Source organism: Chaetodon trifascialis, chromosome 23 (genome assembly GCF_039877785.1).
Source record: "Chaetodon trifascialis isolate fChaTrf1 chromosome 23, fChaTrf1.hap1, whole genome shotgun sequence".
NCBI lineage: Eukaryota > Metazoa > Chordata > Actinopteri > Chaetodontiformes > Chaetodontidae > Chaetodon > Chaetodon trifascialis.
Genome location: NC_092078.1, coordinates 5,834,479 through 5,850,623, shown reverse-complemented (window position 1 = coordinate 5,850,623; position 16,145 = coordinate 5,834,479). Strand labels below are relative to the sequence as shown.

At 45.3% G+C, this 16,145-nt stretch overlaps 1 protein-coding gene across 1 annotated transcript in view; it reads right to left on the bottom strand.

The window, feature by feature from the left end:
- Nucleotides 1–13,559, bottom strand: part of gal3st3 (galactose-3-O-sulfotransferase 3) — a 41,805-nt gene extending 28,246 nt beyond the window's left edge. The window contains exon 1 of the mRNA XM_070993611.1: nt 13,190–13,559. The gene's annotated coding sequence lies outside the window, so the exon portion shown is untranslated. The remainder of the gene's footprint in view (nt 1–13,189) is intronic.
- Nucleotides 13,560–16,145: the final 2,586 nt, after the last annotated feature.

Here is a 16,145-nt window from a genome sequence, read left to right as displayed (position 1 = left end):
AAACCAATAAATCTGCAGAGGAAGAAGCCAACGGCCCAGAGTTAGACGTTTAATTAGTACAACTCTGTAGGAATGATTGCATGCACGGTGCGTTGAGGTGCGGAAAACAATATTGACCATATTGCAAAACTGTTGTAAAGTATTGAGCAATGGTATGAGAACAGCATTCAGCAGATCTGATCTTGAAAACAGACGTCATTAACCTCGATGTGGAATGCGAACCCCTGCAGGCTTCATGCCCACATTGCTGCATTTACAAACACAACATACTGTAGGCTAATGAGCCGATAAGCCCCCGTGCAAGCAGCAATAAGCAGGATCAATACATACTGGATCAATAAAACATCACTCTGATCGTGGAAATCCCTGCGAGCAATTAGATGCCGCTCGAGAGGGCGGTGTCCTCGTTGATACCCAATTATGACTGGGTCAAATGGGCTTAATTGGGTGTCTAGTTTGTTGATTATCGCTGAAAGAAGCAAATCGCCCCGTTTATCATACCGCTAGAAGTGAGGTCCCCGGTTAACTCTGGCTTGCTTCTGCAGTGGTAATTAGGAAATTAAAAAGCAAATAATCCATAATGTTGTGGTCAGTGTTTCTGGATAACTTGTGGAGTAATTCGTGAGAGGAGAGTTAGAGAGAGGCAGAAGGGATGTCCACTTCTGATTAGAACAAAAAAAAGGGAAAAGAGATTTTAAGGTAATTTGAGTCAAACTGAATCTTAATCCTTAGGGGTTAAACTTGTACAATTTTATCACAAATATCATGTCTTCCATGGCTGCGACTTTGAGAGCTCATTTCTGTCAAACCCTCCTCCATGCGCTGGTTTTTAAACATATTTTAACTTTGCATGAAAACAAGGCTAAAGAACCATGTTTACCATCTCGGTTTATTGTGTAAGCATGCTGACATCTGCTAATTAGCACAGTGCAGCTGGGGCTTGTATGGAGGTTTGGACAAACTGAAAATTTCACTCCGAGACGGCACAAGATGAAATGTTATTTCAATTTATCCTGACAGAAACATTGAGGTGCCCACAAATATCAATCCCTCCCACGCTTGTTGATGAACCCCATGGTGGCACTTAAGAAAAAGTCACAGACATCTCATTGTCGTTGGCAGAGCTGTGCCACAAGCTCGGCTATAAAACACATCTGTCATCTTTGGTAGAAAGCAGAATGACATGCCGTGATGTTTTAGAGTCGCCTGGTTAAATATGTGATAATTTCACATAAATGTGGCTGAAAATGTACAGATTCATATTTCATTTTGCCAAATGTTCAGCGATCGGCTTAAAGCCTGTGCTGCTGTCTTCCGTGGTGCCTACAGATGTGAAAACCAGGTTTACCGTGTATTTAATCTCTTTTCTCAGCAAGCTGGAAGATGCATTAATGTTAAATGCACATTAAGACCTGTTTTTCAGAATCATAAAGGCTGCTGCCTCTGTTATTGCTACATGCAAATCTGCATTAGTGCATGTAAGACGTGGCAGCAGCCTACAGTTTAGCCTAAAGTGACCTTTTAACCATCACATTGCTGTTGCTACCACTGTGGTAATGGCTGCATGTATGTGTGCCCCGAGGGGCTACCATATTACCAGGAAGACGTTTAATAAAGTTGCTGCTCAAAGTTAATTTAAGAGAGTGGCTAAATATTTACTTGTGTCAGAAGAAGGTGTGGCTGGCAGTGTGGTTGGAATGGCATCCATTGATTTCATACTGTATAACTGTATAACAATTACTGGCTCATACCCATCTTTTAATTATTAAATAGGCTTGTTGACTCTGAGTTAAGCTTTGCGCAGAGCGGGGGATCACGTGTGCGCCCTCTGTTGGCCGGCAGCCAACGGCAAACGACGGGGAGCACGGCTCAATGTGAACGTGTCGCTCACACCCATGTGGCTGTGACGGCTTTGAGGCTCAGCTCTGGCACCTCAGCAGAGAGGTCAAAGGATAACCGCTGGGCTGACAATAGGAGGGTCTCATTCTGGTGTCAGCCCCGACTGTCACTTCTGGACCGGAGCAGAACAGAATTGGGACGACGGATTCCCAATGCCAGATTCTTCACGGAGTGTCAGACGTGCTTTGTGTCGGGCGATGCCTCCACAGAGGAGAGCCGGAGTCTGAATGATTAACCACAACGGAACAATAAACAGGCTGTTCTCACAAGTTCTCCTCATACTAAAAATGTCCAAAGCAGATGGCACGCTGCCTGCGGCGAACCTTTGCTGTAGAGCGAATAGAGAGGCGAGAATGGAGTGAAAAGGAAAAAAGAAGGAAGGAGAGACAGAAAATAAGTCAAGGAGGGGTTTTTTTTAGCAAGAGCGGGAAGCTGGGTGAATGGCTGACCCACGTTTTATTTGTGAATCCTTTACCGCTGCATCGCCGAAGACAGGAGATAAGGCGCAAACGGCGATGGCAGGAAAAAAGAAAGCAGAAAACCTGATTTTCAGGCAGAAGATGACAACAAAGATGAGAGAGGAAGAGAAAAAGTGTTGAACTGAGAGAAAACGTGAGGACAGAAGGTCGTAAAAACAACGGAGTTGCGAAAACACCAGACAGAGAATAAAAGGGCCGGGTTTCCACGTCAAACCAGCTCATTCGCTTTTCTTTGTCGTCCCTGTAAGTCTTCTATAGGAGCCTATAGAGTTTCTCCTGCTGAGACAACTGGGAACCAGTTTGACAACCACAAGAATTTGAACAACAAATCTGTAGGTTCGGTGACGGCTATTATGTGAAATGGACACACAGCCTGAAGACAAATGACGCATACAGCAGCAGAGGCTGCCGTATTTTTACAAGAGAAGGAAACACTGAGCTTCAGGTAGCATTTACTGACACGCAGGTAGACCAGGTGAGAAGAAAATAGACTCAAATGTAACTTTGTAGCATGTACTGAGTACGCCTTGTGGTATTTGTGTTGCCTTCAAGTACACTGAAGTGTCTTATATCACCAGTGTGATGGAAATATACTTAAAATTAAGTGAAATCAAAGCTTTAATTAAGCATGCTAACAGTGTATTACAAAGGACTTGAAACACGTTATTACTATTAAAAAGTATATAATTTAGTACATTTTTTAAAAGTACACTTAAGTACACTTTTTATAATTGCTTTGAAATGCAGAATTAGCATTTTAATACATTTAAGTAGAGCCTAATGCGATCGGTTTAGAAGCAAACTTTTTTAAAGCGTATGTCAAACATACTTCAAACTGAACACTGAACAAGTAAAAGTGACTTTTCTAAACTATACCACCTTTTGCGCGGGTAAACAGGCAAACCATGACATGTCCCCCATTCCAAAGCCCCCACATCAGGCATGGAGCTAAAAGTTAACTTTCATTAATCAAGTAACAGGTGGTGGTCACGAATTTGATCATAAGATCTGAAGTGATGTCTCCTCTAGAGACGGACTGAGGGAAGCTTCAGAGCGACCACGTTCAGACCAGCGCTGCCACGTTTTGGCTTCGGCTTGAAGCGAGGAGCAGCACCGGCCAAACTCATAAAATTAGGCAAATTACAATCGCACACCTGTCAGGTTAACGTGACTGAAACCACGTGCAAGCACACTATTATATTTGTGCAGCTTTTCTCATCACGCTCAACGCTTGCTTGGCCGCAAAATCATTGTGATTGGCTGCTGCGATGATTTGCTGTGACAGTCAAATGGATGACGGTGCGTTCAAGGACGATCCATGCAAAGTGCTGCCTTAACCTTGACACGCACTGCGCCACATCCCGTGCGAACCTGGACAAAAGTACACCGGGAGGCGAAGAGGAAAAGCCAGCTGATCTGTGTCAATGTGTGAGTTAGCCTGAAATCAAGGATCCAATAGAAATGATAAGAAAAGGGGCCACAAATCAAGAGGAAGTCACTCAAAACATGTCAAATAGCTGCACTGCATCCTAATCTGCTGTTCATCTGTGCCCCGTCTGTGATGGATTTCTCTCAGCGCAACGTTCAGCAGCTGTGAGCCAGCGATGCCAAAACGTACCTAAAAGCGTAGCTGTGGTACGAAAACACTACCCACAGGAAAAATGCCCTAAATGCACTTTTCCTTTAAAGTTCTGATCATCCTCAAGACCACCTCAGCAGAGCGCGCATGTCTGGGATCAAAGACGGCGCCTTTCAGCCACTGAGGTCTGCCTGACCGCTGGTCCGGCTTGTAGCACATTACACAGAGAGACCCATGAAGGGAAAGGGGGCAGCCAGACCGGGCAAGCGAGGCGGCAGTAACGGCGCTCGCCCTCCCGCCGCCGAGGGAAGCTGTGTAAGACTGTAATCAGATTTCACACGCCGCTCGAGCATCCCGACCAAACACCCGGGCTCCTCTGCAGGCAGCGGGCTGAACTGATGCTGATGTGGGCGACGGGAAAAGTAACAGAAGAGGAGAACGTGTTGAAAGAGAGTGCGGGTTGGTGGCGCTGCTGTTGATGGAAGCTGCTTTTATGTGCACATTTGTGTGTGTGTGTGTGTGTCCACGCCTGTGTATGACGTGTGTTCATGCATTTAGTGCGTGGGTATGCCAGTGTCTATATCCAGCTGCTTACACACCTGTATTTACTGTTTCTATGCCACGCTTGCTTTTACTGGTGTGTATTTGTGGGTGTTTTTTGTGGGTGTCTTCTATCTTTGTGAGGACAGAGGTGTTTTAGGATATTTTTTTGGAATTGGACAGTGGCGACACGTTGGCTGCACCTCTTTAAAAGGCCAGTTTGAGGGTTAAGCTTAAATTAGCTTATGGTAAGCTTGTCACCTGTTTGCACCTGCCAGGCTTAACAAAGATCCCAGGAGAGATTAATGAGCTCTGTGACAACATCATTTCAAGCAAGCTGTTAGCCAAATATAAACTCTTTGTTTGGAAGTAGCTCAAAAATTAAGTCCTACTTGTTTAAACCAGTTTGATCAACTGGCTGCTGCTGTTTCTTCCCCTGCGTGGCATCTTTTTATTAGCAACCTTCCCAGATACTCAGTGTGCTGAGTAAAATGTTATCATAACCGAAAGCCAAAACAAACCAAAAAAGTGGCGCTTGTTGCCGTGTGCGTACCTGTGTTGTGCTCTCTGGGATCGTGCTGTTTGGACGCAGCCGGCTGCTCTGTAATGGCCTGATAACAGGGACCCTCCGGCCAGAAAGGGGATTAATTAAGGGCCAGACTAGAACCCCCAAGGGAAGGATGCCCTCTGCACCCCCCACCTCCATCCAACACACACACACACATGCACAGACACCTGTGTGACTAAAGCTTCCATGCACGGCGAGCAGACTTTCACACAGGTAAGTGAGCCCCACACACACACACACACACACACACACATACACACAGGCTGACCGACACGTTCTCATCCGGCTGTTGACTTTTGGTTTAGCACGGGACACAAACTCCAGTCTCCCGGGTGAAAGCAGCTCCGCTCTGCCCCAACCTCCACCCCTTTGAGGACTTTGTCTCTTTCCACAGCGTCGGGTGGAGCAGCTGTTATGAGCGTATAGTATTGCAGTGGATGGGTTTACATTGGAGCTGGCTGAAAGCCTGGTCTATTCTATATAGAGGCTCAAGGGTACGTTCTGCATCTGTACGAGACGCCAAAGGGCGGGATAAAACGCCAGTATCTGACACCCTGGGAATGAGATGGTGCCCGGCAGACATGCACAAACTCTGCAGGTTCAAAACGTTCCTGCCGGTTTCACATCCTGTTTAACATCCTCCACTAACTAACACTGGCAGGGTGTGTACCACTGTGGAAACACCTTTAGCACCATACAGACGACTACTCACTTGTCCGGGCAGCTCAGCGCTAATTAAATTCCTCCTGCTTATTAGGTTAAACATTTCCTTTCTGGATGAAATCAAACGAAGTCTAATTCAAAGGCACGAATCAATTGTGTTTGCGCAGCCCTTAGTTAGTTCTCGGGGGGGAAAAAGAAAAACGCAGATGCAGGAACCTTGAACGAAGCTATCCAGCTCTATTCAGGATGCACAGAAAAATCCTGCCTTTAGGTAAAATCAACACCACAACGGATTGGAGCTAAAATCCTCTCAACGCGTGAACAAATCTGTTCACTTATTGTTCCGAGATCCCGAAAAGGGCAGTGTAAAAATGCAAACGTCTGTATTAAAGCCAAATTCATCAAAAGATTACAGTGAGGAGCAAACATTTGTCTCAGTCCTTGAAGGTGTCCTGCATTGCTTCAGCTTTCACCTTGTGGGCTACTGAATAAGAAGTGATATGATGCACTGTAATAAAAAGAAGCTCGGTTTGATGACTTTCTCCTGAGGTCATTGTCTGTTTTACAAGCTGGACTTGAGAAGAAAAGACGCCATTAAAACCAGACAACAATAAAAATAAAGTTCTTTGTCCAACACTGTACTTGTTTTTAGAAGTCAGTGGCGTCATGCGTTTGTCAAACCAGGAATTAACCAAAGCCCCTCACAGAAGCTCGCACTGAAAAGTGATATTCAGAGGGGAGTATCGGGTTCCTAGACTGTCTTGTGCTACAGCTTCTATAGATAACGGATCGAATGGCTCATTGTCACAGACCTTCGAGGTTGATAGCCAACACAGCGTGTCCATACTGAACAGTCTCATTTGTTCTCCTGACGATTATGCTTTGTTTGATGTGGGTTTCCTTGACGTATAAATCTTGACTTTCTCTCCTCAGAGGGGCTTGTGTTTCCTCTGGGTTCATGGGAACGGCACCACAAAGAGAGCAACGCCGGGAAGTGAACGCAACGCCCCGACTTCTTCAATCAGAGCTGTTATCAACACCAGAGTGCGCCGGCACGCCGACTGTTCCTGCCCTTGTCTCTGCTCGGGTTTCAGGCGGGGACGCAGGAAAACTGGGGAAAAATCCCAATCAGTGAAAGATTAAGAACCGACTCCCAAATAGTAAACATGACATCGGGTATGTCATGTCTCTAATCCCATTTGAAGCAATAATCTGATTATGGGAACAGTTATATAAAACTCTGATCTCATTATCTTCAGGATCAGAGGTAGAATCATAAATCGCTTAGCACAAATGGCAACTTTCTTGTGATTTATTGAGAAAACAATAGTCCTGCGAGGTCGGGAGCCTTCGATCCTCCTCAGCAGATGGGGTACTGGATGGACCTTGTCCTGAGGATGTTTTCTCAGCAGGTCAACAATGAAATTTAAATCCACTTACACAACATCTAAACCGCTTTTCTTTCATTTTTAGATGCGCTTGTCTTGCCGCCCATCATGCATGTCACGACATAACACACAGGGAAGGGTCACATCGTTTTATATTACAGGAGGGGACGTTTCACGTCTTCTTGCTCTTCTTGGTTGATAAAAATGTTGATAGTTGCTTAAATTGCCTTCGATTACTACCATGCACTCAAAGCAGTAAGCTTAATGAGCTGCAGCAAGTACCCTACAGGGTTATTTCGCCCTGGATTTTGCCTTGCAGGCTGCCCTCTATCACGACTGAAGGTTGTTGGGGCTGTAGTGAATATTAACCTCCGAAGGCAACTCTCACTCTTAGGTGACCTCTCACAGAATATCAGGACACTATCAAAGAAACTAATGACAATTTTAAAGAAGGTTACAATAACATTATGATGTTTTAATTGATAGATCACAGCAAAATTCATAGAAATACGGCTGGAATAGGATTGTCCTCAGACATCGGAAAACAAAAAACAGCATTCCATTTCATGAATGGTTGGGGGAAATGAACAAAATAGCTAATTATGAACAGCTGATTTTTAAGGTGAATAACAGACAGGGGGTGTTTTGGAAAATATGGGCCCCCTACATTGATACAATACTGAATGACTAACCTCAGAGAGACCGACACTGTCATTTTATGATAAAGATCATGGCTGTACCTAGTGTTAGATATGTGTATGATATGTCATGTTCTTACTGAGACAGATGAGATGATGCTGTGTAAGGTGGGCCATGTGAATACCTGAACTGTCAATGCCTACTCTGTGTATGTATACATTTATATTTAAATGTACCTTTTGTTATTTTTTTCACTTTATTTTTATTATTATATATTTTTTTAATCAGTTATTTATTTATTTTTCTATTATTTTTTTTCTATGTAAATGTTGCTGCTGTTACTTGTTGGAAAGGCAATAAAAAAAATTACAAAAATTACAAAATTACAAAAATTCCAAAAAAAAAAAAAAGACGAAGAAATACAGCTGGAAATAATACAGATCCACATAGCATTTCACCTCTGAAACCACCTCTTCCTCTCTCGTTAACCTCAGAAAAATCTGTTACTGTCCTGCGTGTATGTAAGTGTACCTCAGGGCTTTGGTTTACTGAAATGCTGCAGATCAGAAAATCACATCTTAATGAAAAAAAATCAGGGTCCAGCTTTGAATTTTGTCTGACCGGTGAACCAGGGAGATCTCTGCCACAGAGGAGTTTGTCCGCCCACAACAACAACAACCAAACCGAGATGCTCTCAGTATTAATAATAAATAATGCATTTCGTGTTATGCGGAACAGCGGGGCCATCCAGATACAGGACTTTGCTCCCGTAATCTTCCTGCCCAGACCATTTTAATCCAGGGTCTGCTGGAATCTGTCTGTCGGACATCTACAAGTAGATGAAAATGTTCGCACCAAGGGCAGCTCCCCTGGAGCCCGGCCCAGACCCTGACAAAGCCCTCGTCCATCTGTCCTCATCTGGCACCAGTGGCCGCAGTCCGAACCAGGGCTAACGCACAACCGCAATAAAAGCCTTTTTCATTTTTGACATGAGCGCTTTAGAATAAATATGGAGGCATTTTTGAAGCCTTTGCCTCTTTGTTAACATTTGAGAAGTCCCGCTGATGTACAGATGTCTCTAATTCAGCCGGGAGCTCTCTGGGGAATTAACTTCCCTAATAAGCGACCGCAAAAGGGAAATCATCTTCAGCTCTGCACACACACACCTTTTGATGTCAGCTCCAGTCTGAAATCCAGCAGTGTAGCATTTTTGTGTGCGCAGCCAAGCACGTCAAAATCACTTTGACCCCAAGACACAATAAAATGCACCTTTGTGGTAGATAGGTAGATAGATAGGACTTTATTGATCCCACAGCGGGGAAATTTAGTCGTCAGTGCCAGCAGGTTACAAGAAGCAGGAAAAGTGGTATAAGAGGTCGAAAAATATTAAAGTTTATGAGATACAGAATAAAAAATAGTAAATGTCAACGCATCAAAGAGGCTGTTTGTGTGCGTTTGTTTGTGTGTTTGTGTGTGCGCTGACATTCCTCTGCGGGGAGGGCCACTCATGGGCAGCATTAACCCGACAGGAGATCAGCTAGAACGTGTGTGTGCGTTGTGTGTGTGTGTGTGTGTGTGTGTGTGTGTGTGTGTGTGTGTGTGTGTGTGTGTGTGTGTGTGTGTGTGTGTGTGTGTGTGTGTGTGTGAATGCATTAGTGTGTGTTTGTGAATGTATTTGCGTGTGTGTTTTCAGGCTAGCCGAGCTCAGACCACGAGGTTTGTTAACATGGAGCATTAATCTCGCTTGGCCTCACATCCACATGTTACAACATAAATGCTCACACACGCACACACACGCACACACACGCACACACACGCGTTCCCTCTCTGCGGCAGGCTGAGATGCCCACAAGTAAATTTTTAATCACACGCGCTCTAATCACTCAGGCCATCTTAAACACCAGTCATGACCTCCACTGACACACATCAAGAAGACCTGCCGATCCCGGCGGCCTCGCTTACAAACACCACATCCTCCTCAGCCGCGAAACACCAAACATGGAGAGAAGAAGAGCTCTTAATCTGAGCTCCTGTGTGATTTTATTTCAGCTGCTCCTTCCCTCCCATTCAAAGCTTTGCTGAGCTGTTTCTTTCTGTCCCTCCTTTCCCCTTAAATCACCATCAGGAGGGTTTTTGCCTCTTGTGAGCATTTTGTCCTCGTTGGCTTGGCGGGTTAATAAAGGTCAAAATGAAGGTTGAATTAATTGTTTCTTTTCTGGTGAGCGTTTAACTCCAAATATCCTCTAATTTCAGATTCTGATGTGAGGATTTGGCTGCTTTTCTCTGTTTTATATTATCAAAAAAATTAATATCTTTGGGGTTTGGACAAAACAATCTGCAGATGTCTCCTTTTGCACTACTTTTTCTCCTTTTGTAAACTAAACCAAGCAAGCCCTAATAAAATCTGATCAATAATGAAGTGAAATAGAGAAAAGGATTTTTTTTTTCTACCTGATAAATGATGAAAATGATCATTAGTCAATTATCTACTAATCTAAAAAGTGGCTTGTACTTATGTGCTGATTTCACTGCTTTGCACCACCAGGCTTTGAGCACGCTGACCTGTGTCTACTTCAGGATCAGATCCTGAACCTCAGAAACGCTCAGCATCAATGAAACATCCGCACACAGGCCGACGCTGACTACGACAAATGGAGGAATTTACAGAATGTTACATACCAGCATTTCTCCGTCATTTTGCCTCCAGGGAAGCAGTAAACACTTCTGTTTTTTTGGCTCGGCGCCTGAAAACTTGCATCTACAGGGACACTGTACAGCAAGCAGCCACAGCTACGCCATATATCACGGTCTAGTACAATATAAATAAACTCCTTTCCAGGAGCGTCGGCATTTAAAGGGCGCCCTCTGGCCAAAAAGAGTCTTGTGATGAGGTTTAACACAACAATGCAGTGAATCTTAGTCAGCACAACACACTTTATCATATTGACTTATTTCAAGAAGCTTGTCTGTGTGTGTGTGTGTGTGTGTGTGTGTGTGTGTGTGTGTGTGTGTGTGTGTGTGTGTGTGTGTGTCTGTGTGTGCGCGTGTGTCTCTATTTATGGACTCCATTGTTATTCCCTGCTTTGCTATTCTCCACACAGAGCGCACATTCATCACTCGGTCTTGTGGCTTTCTTGTGGACATGCCAGGGGGAAAAGAAAAAAAAGAAAAAGAGGAACTTTTTCAGGTCTGTGCTTGTAAACGACCTGCCGCAAAAAGGGTTTATTAAGTCACCTGCCCTCCCTTCCCCTAACCTACTTCCTGAAGACACGGCGGAGGAGAGGGACGAACACAAGCAGAGGAGACAGATAGGCAGGAGCGGGACGGGACGGGGACGTGGGGACAAGCTTTGAGATTGCAGTTCAGCCAAAATACAGTTACTAAATGCTTCATCGAAATTTAGTTAAAGCAAGATCTGGCTTCTTCTTTTTTTTCTTTTTTTTTAACAAAATACATCTGTCTACCCAAGCAGGGACCTCCTGGGCTGAAGGTGGAGGTGCCAAGAGCTGCAGCTCCTCAGATGGCCACTTGAGGCTGGCTCCAAAGGCGAGTCCGTCCCCATAGGCCTCCACATTCAAACGCTTGACTTTACAGCAGAAGCGCCTGGTACAGAATACAACTGCAGGGGTGAATTTTTACAGAAATCCTCCGTTTTACGCCACATGTTATAAATCCACCCATGACGAAAACGGAAAGAAAGCACGCCACATAAAGTAGCCCTGCCACAATCAAACCTCAGATGCCCTTTGAATTGTCTACAAATCTATGTCTGCAAATGTACATGAAGAAACTTTTAAATGAGGTTTTACAGCTGCTGTCGGTCACTGAACTTCTAACCCTCTTCTTAAACACTCACCTCGCCTGCTGGTCCTGGAACGAGTCATAAATACGTAACAAACAGATAGTGTTGCCCACATGGTGCCCATACGAAACAAAGACTCCGCTGGGATGGGGTGGAGGCGTGTCGGCCTGCAGGTGCTTTTCATCTTTTTTTTTTTTTTTGCACAGATTATTGTTTCTCAGGATCTGCAGATAAAGGATGTGTGTCTTGATTACTTGCTTGACAGGTGAACAAACCTTATCTAACCGACAGTGGAAAACAGAGATCCTCAATTTACAGCTGCATGAAACGGATACAAGGAGCAAATTCTGGAGGAGGTAAGCAATAAATGACTTAAATTACTGATCCGTTATGACATCTGCTGTTGTCTGCTGGAGGAAGGACCACGCATCCCCCCCCCCCCCCTTTTTTTCCCCATTAAAGGATTTTTCTTCTTATCCAAACAACCTGCCTAAAGATGTCCTGAATGCAGACATGTCATACAAATAAAGAAACCTGACTTGACAGTTGTCAAACCAGCTAATTGAGTTATCATTTCAGCATCATGCTCAAAGCAGATTCTATCAAACGAGCCTCTTCACTGTGAGACCGTTTCTGTCCATTTTCGGCTCATCTCCCATGCGCTGCGCTCGTAGCTCCTCTTCATCAATCACTTCTAAGCTGCCACGCTTCTGTGCTGCAGACCACAAACCTGCACAAGACGTTTCACTGATGCTGAAGGCTGACAACAAACAGAGCAGATGGAAAAACTTCAGCCAACTTGCATCCGACAACGAAACCAATCAACTAATGGAGAGCCATCAAATCTGCGTTATGGAAAATATTGAACACGCGTGCAACAATTGGGGTTACGAACCCATCCAATGAGGCTCCAGATATAAATAGTTTGTCATTAATTGCTGCCTCCTCTCCTCCGCGTGCACATGACGATTATCTCGCGCGGTGAATCTTTGCTTGCAGTTTAATTAATTTGCCGGCATAGGTGTTCACGCGCTCATAATCGGACTGAACAGGCGAAATCAATCATCCCGACAAGCCTGAGGCGCTCAAGGAGACCGTCACGATAAACACCCCCTCCCCTTCTGCCCTCATCATCCTCCTCAACACACAAACACACACACACGCACACACACACACGATGCTTCTTACAGGACATAAACAAGAAAAATCTCCTCAAGAGGTCTCACACCGCGAAATGTGGGCCAGCTCAGATTAGATTTTTTTGGGGTCGTGCTGAATGAAATCACTCCGCCGCGCATCTCCAAGTGGCGCACATGTCGCCCGTGAACGTGTTCCCCTGCAGACAAAGTGTCATCCGCTCGTCCATAGATCCGTTTTTATGAAAGCGGCGCGGCCGTCGGTGAGTAAGTGTCCCCGCCGCGGAGCACGGGGGGGGGGGGGGGGGGGGGAGACAGCGGAGACAGAAACCAGAAACACACACAAAGCCCTCAATGCCCTCCTGTACCACACCGGCCCCGGGTTCTTTTTCACCGCACACCAGACATGTCTACAACAACTCCACTGTGGGGATTAAAGGCGCCATGTAGGACAAGGCATGCTGATATTACACAATAGGAACACACCGTTACCCACCTTTGTTATCTCGGGGCTGGGATATGATGTGACGGTCGTGGCGGTGATTTCTCTCCCGGTGGACGGACTCCGTGTACCGGCCAGCCGGCTGCCTGCCCCCGCTTTCCTCTCCTCTCCTCTCCTCCTCCTCTTCTGCCTCTTTTTCTTCTTATTTTTTTGGGGAGGTCTCCGTTCCTCCTCCTCCTCCTCCTCCTCCTCGCCGACAGTTGGCTCTCCTCTCTCACGGGTTTGCTGGTGGTTCAGGTGAGGCAGGCGGTGAGGCGGCGGATCCGCTGTCTGTCAGTCATCAGAGACTTCTCGCGACTCCTCGTGCAACAAACCGGGAGAAGGTTGCCCCTCTCTCTCTCTCTCTCTCTCTCTCTCTCTCTCTATCTCTCCCCCCCTTGCTGTCTCTCTCTCTCTCTCTCTCTCTCTCTCTCTCTCTCTCTCTCTCTCTCTCTCTCTCTCTCTCTCCCTCTATCTCTCCCCCCCTTGCTGTCTCTCTCTCTCTCTCTCTCTCTCTCGCTCCAACCGATGCGCGCGCGCGTTTGTGCCCCTGAGGGGGGGGGGGGGGGCGGGCTGCACGCGCTCACGCACGCTCACGGGACGCACACGCATAGCCCGCTCGCTCGGCCAGCTGCGCGTGGAAAGCAGCGCTGTGACAGTGACCGAGTGGAATCCAGGTGTCCTCCCGCCATATTCTGTAATTCCCGGTGTGACATCTTTAATAACGCGTTTGTTCTTTACGTTTAGCCCTTTCCGCTTTCTGCCACATCGCGCTTGAATGTGAAAGCCTCTGTCACGCCAAGAAAGTTCATTTGAATCTGAACTGGAACTCGATAGCTCACTGATATGTAAATTTACGCAGACAAGGGGCGCATTTAGCCAAGGTTGGGCCCGCGGCGAGACCACCTCATGCATCTGAGCCGCTATAGGATTTAATGAGGACACTGCTTGTAAATGCATGTATGTGTTTACCTGCTGCTCCTGCACAGAAACTGTTCCCCGTGCTCGAGTTTCTGACCTTTCTTGTCAGCCCGTGAAAACCCACAAGTCACCCTAATTAGATGCACTCAGATCTTTAACTTTAAAGTAAAACTAGCAATGCCAAATTGTAAAAATACTCTTATAAGTAAAAGTCCCGCAGTCTGCATTTTACTCAAGTGTAAAAATTCTAGCACCAAAATATATTTAAAGCACTGAAAGTAGAAGTACTCATTATGCAGAAAGGCCCCTTTCACAGACATTATAATCATCATTACATTAATGTGTGATCATCACTCGTGCTGCAGCCAGTTAAGATAATCTTGACTTCTTTATATGTTCTTGGGTAGCTCAGTCCATAATAATGCATCATGATTGTTCATAATATGTTATATCAATAATGTGCAAAGTAACTAAAGTTATCAAGTAATTGTAGTGGCGTGAGTAATGCAGTATGTGTCTTCAAAATATAAGTGCAAATACAAAGTCGCATAAATTGGATTAAGAAAAAATGTCTTAAAATTGTTGTACTTGAGTGGGATGATGTGATTTGTCTGTGTCTTCAGGAACTGTTAGAAATCTATGGTTTAGGTGTGGTTAAAGGTAGATTGGCGTAAGATATGGCCACACGTTGGTGAGTGAGCTACAGCTGCTCATTGTACTTCATGTCCGTTTTGTTCTTTTAGTTTTCCTTCACAGTTGCAGTAGAGACTAATAATGAGTCACTGGTAGCCTACTTAAAAGACAATTTATAGCTGGTGACCTTATTGTGATTTCTGGCTTTTACTTCCTATTAAATCCCACTACTTTCTGTAATTGCTGAGTGGTTTTCCAGCGGGGCTATGGCTACTTCCTGGATCACGACAGACAGATAGTTTGAGTAACGATCCGGACTCTGGGGTGTAATGATTAAGTGGAGGATTGTGTTTGGTAGCCACACTGCAGCGTTTTGCCTCCTCCATATGGGTCATTATTCAACGCCGTCTCTTCTTCCTATTGATCCTCTCTGTGATGAGCTGTAGAGTCTGTCCATAGTTTGTTAAACACCCAGCTGGCATGATAATTAATAGTTTTTAGCTTGTTTATGGGTCAGCGATAATGTGCTGAATGGACAGTATTTGCTCACAGGGCTTCTTTCTGATTGATTACATGCTTTCTTTTGTTTCCTCTTCTGCTTTTTTTGGGGTCCGGCATTGATTTAATTGGAATATATGTTTCTAAAAATGATGTACTTGATTTTGTTTTCCCATCAATGGAGTGTGTTTACTGTACGGCGCCAGTAATTACTTTACGAGACAGATATTTATGTAAAAAGCGATCCTGCTTTAAAGGCAGCTCTTGATAACTCATTCCCTGCTCCTGAAAACCAGTAATGTGCAATAACAGAACTCTGTACCCTTTCCTATAATTACTTTCATTGACTTCATCCGCACAGGAATCAGGCACACGTGAAAAGAGGCGAAGTATTTTTCCTTGGCTGTGTTCATCATTTTGATTTAAAGCTTCTTGTGCTCAGGGACTGACAACATATCTTGTTCAATTTCTCAATAATGCAGCAAAATGCCAAAGCAAATCTCCTTCATTTTTCAGCGTGTGAGTGTCACAGATTGGAAACCGGGACGAAGCCACACACCGTGCAGTTTTACAAACATGGCCCCTGCAGCCGGCAGAGGCGGGGGGCTCCGCCGCCAGACGCTGGCCCCCGGACACGCTTGGCTTCATCTTCCATTTGAGCTGTCAGGGTGCAATCAGCAGACATGGAGAGCGCTCTGACTGGGCTGTGACATTGCTCTGACCTCTGCGGGGTCCCTCGCACCACTAACAGGCCCCAGCACTCCTCCTCCTGCAAGCTGAATAATTCAGCGTCATGAAGCCGTGGACGGTGTCGCCGCTAAAGCGCGACCGGGGTCAGTGGTTTGATTCCCTATGAGATCAGCCAGGCTATTAAAAGATCGCATTTGTGGGGTTGTGGGACACCTGGAATACACCAGAC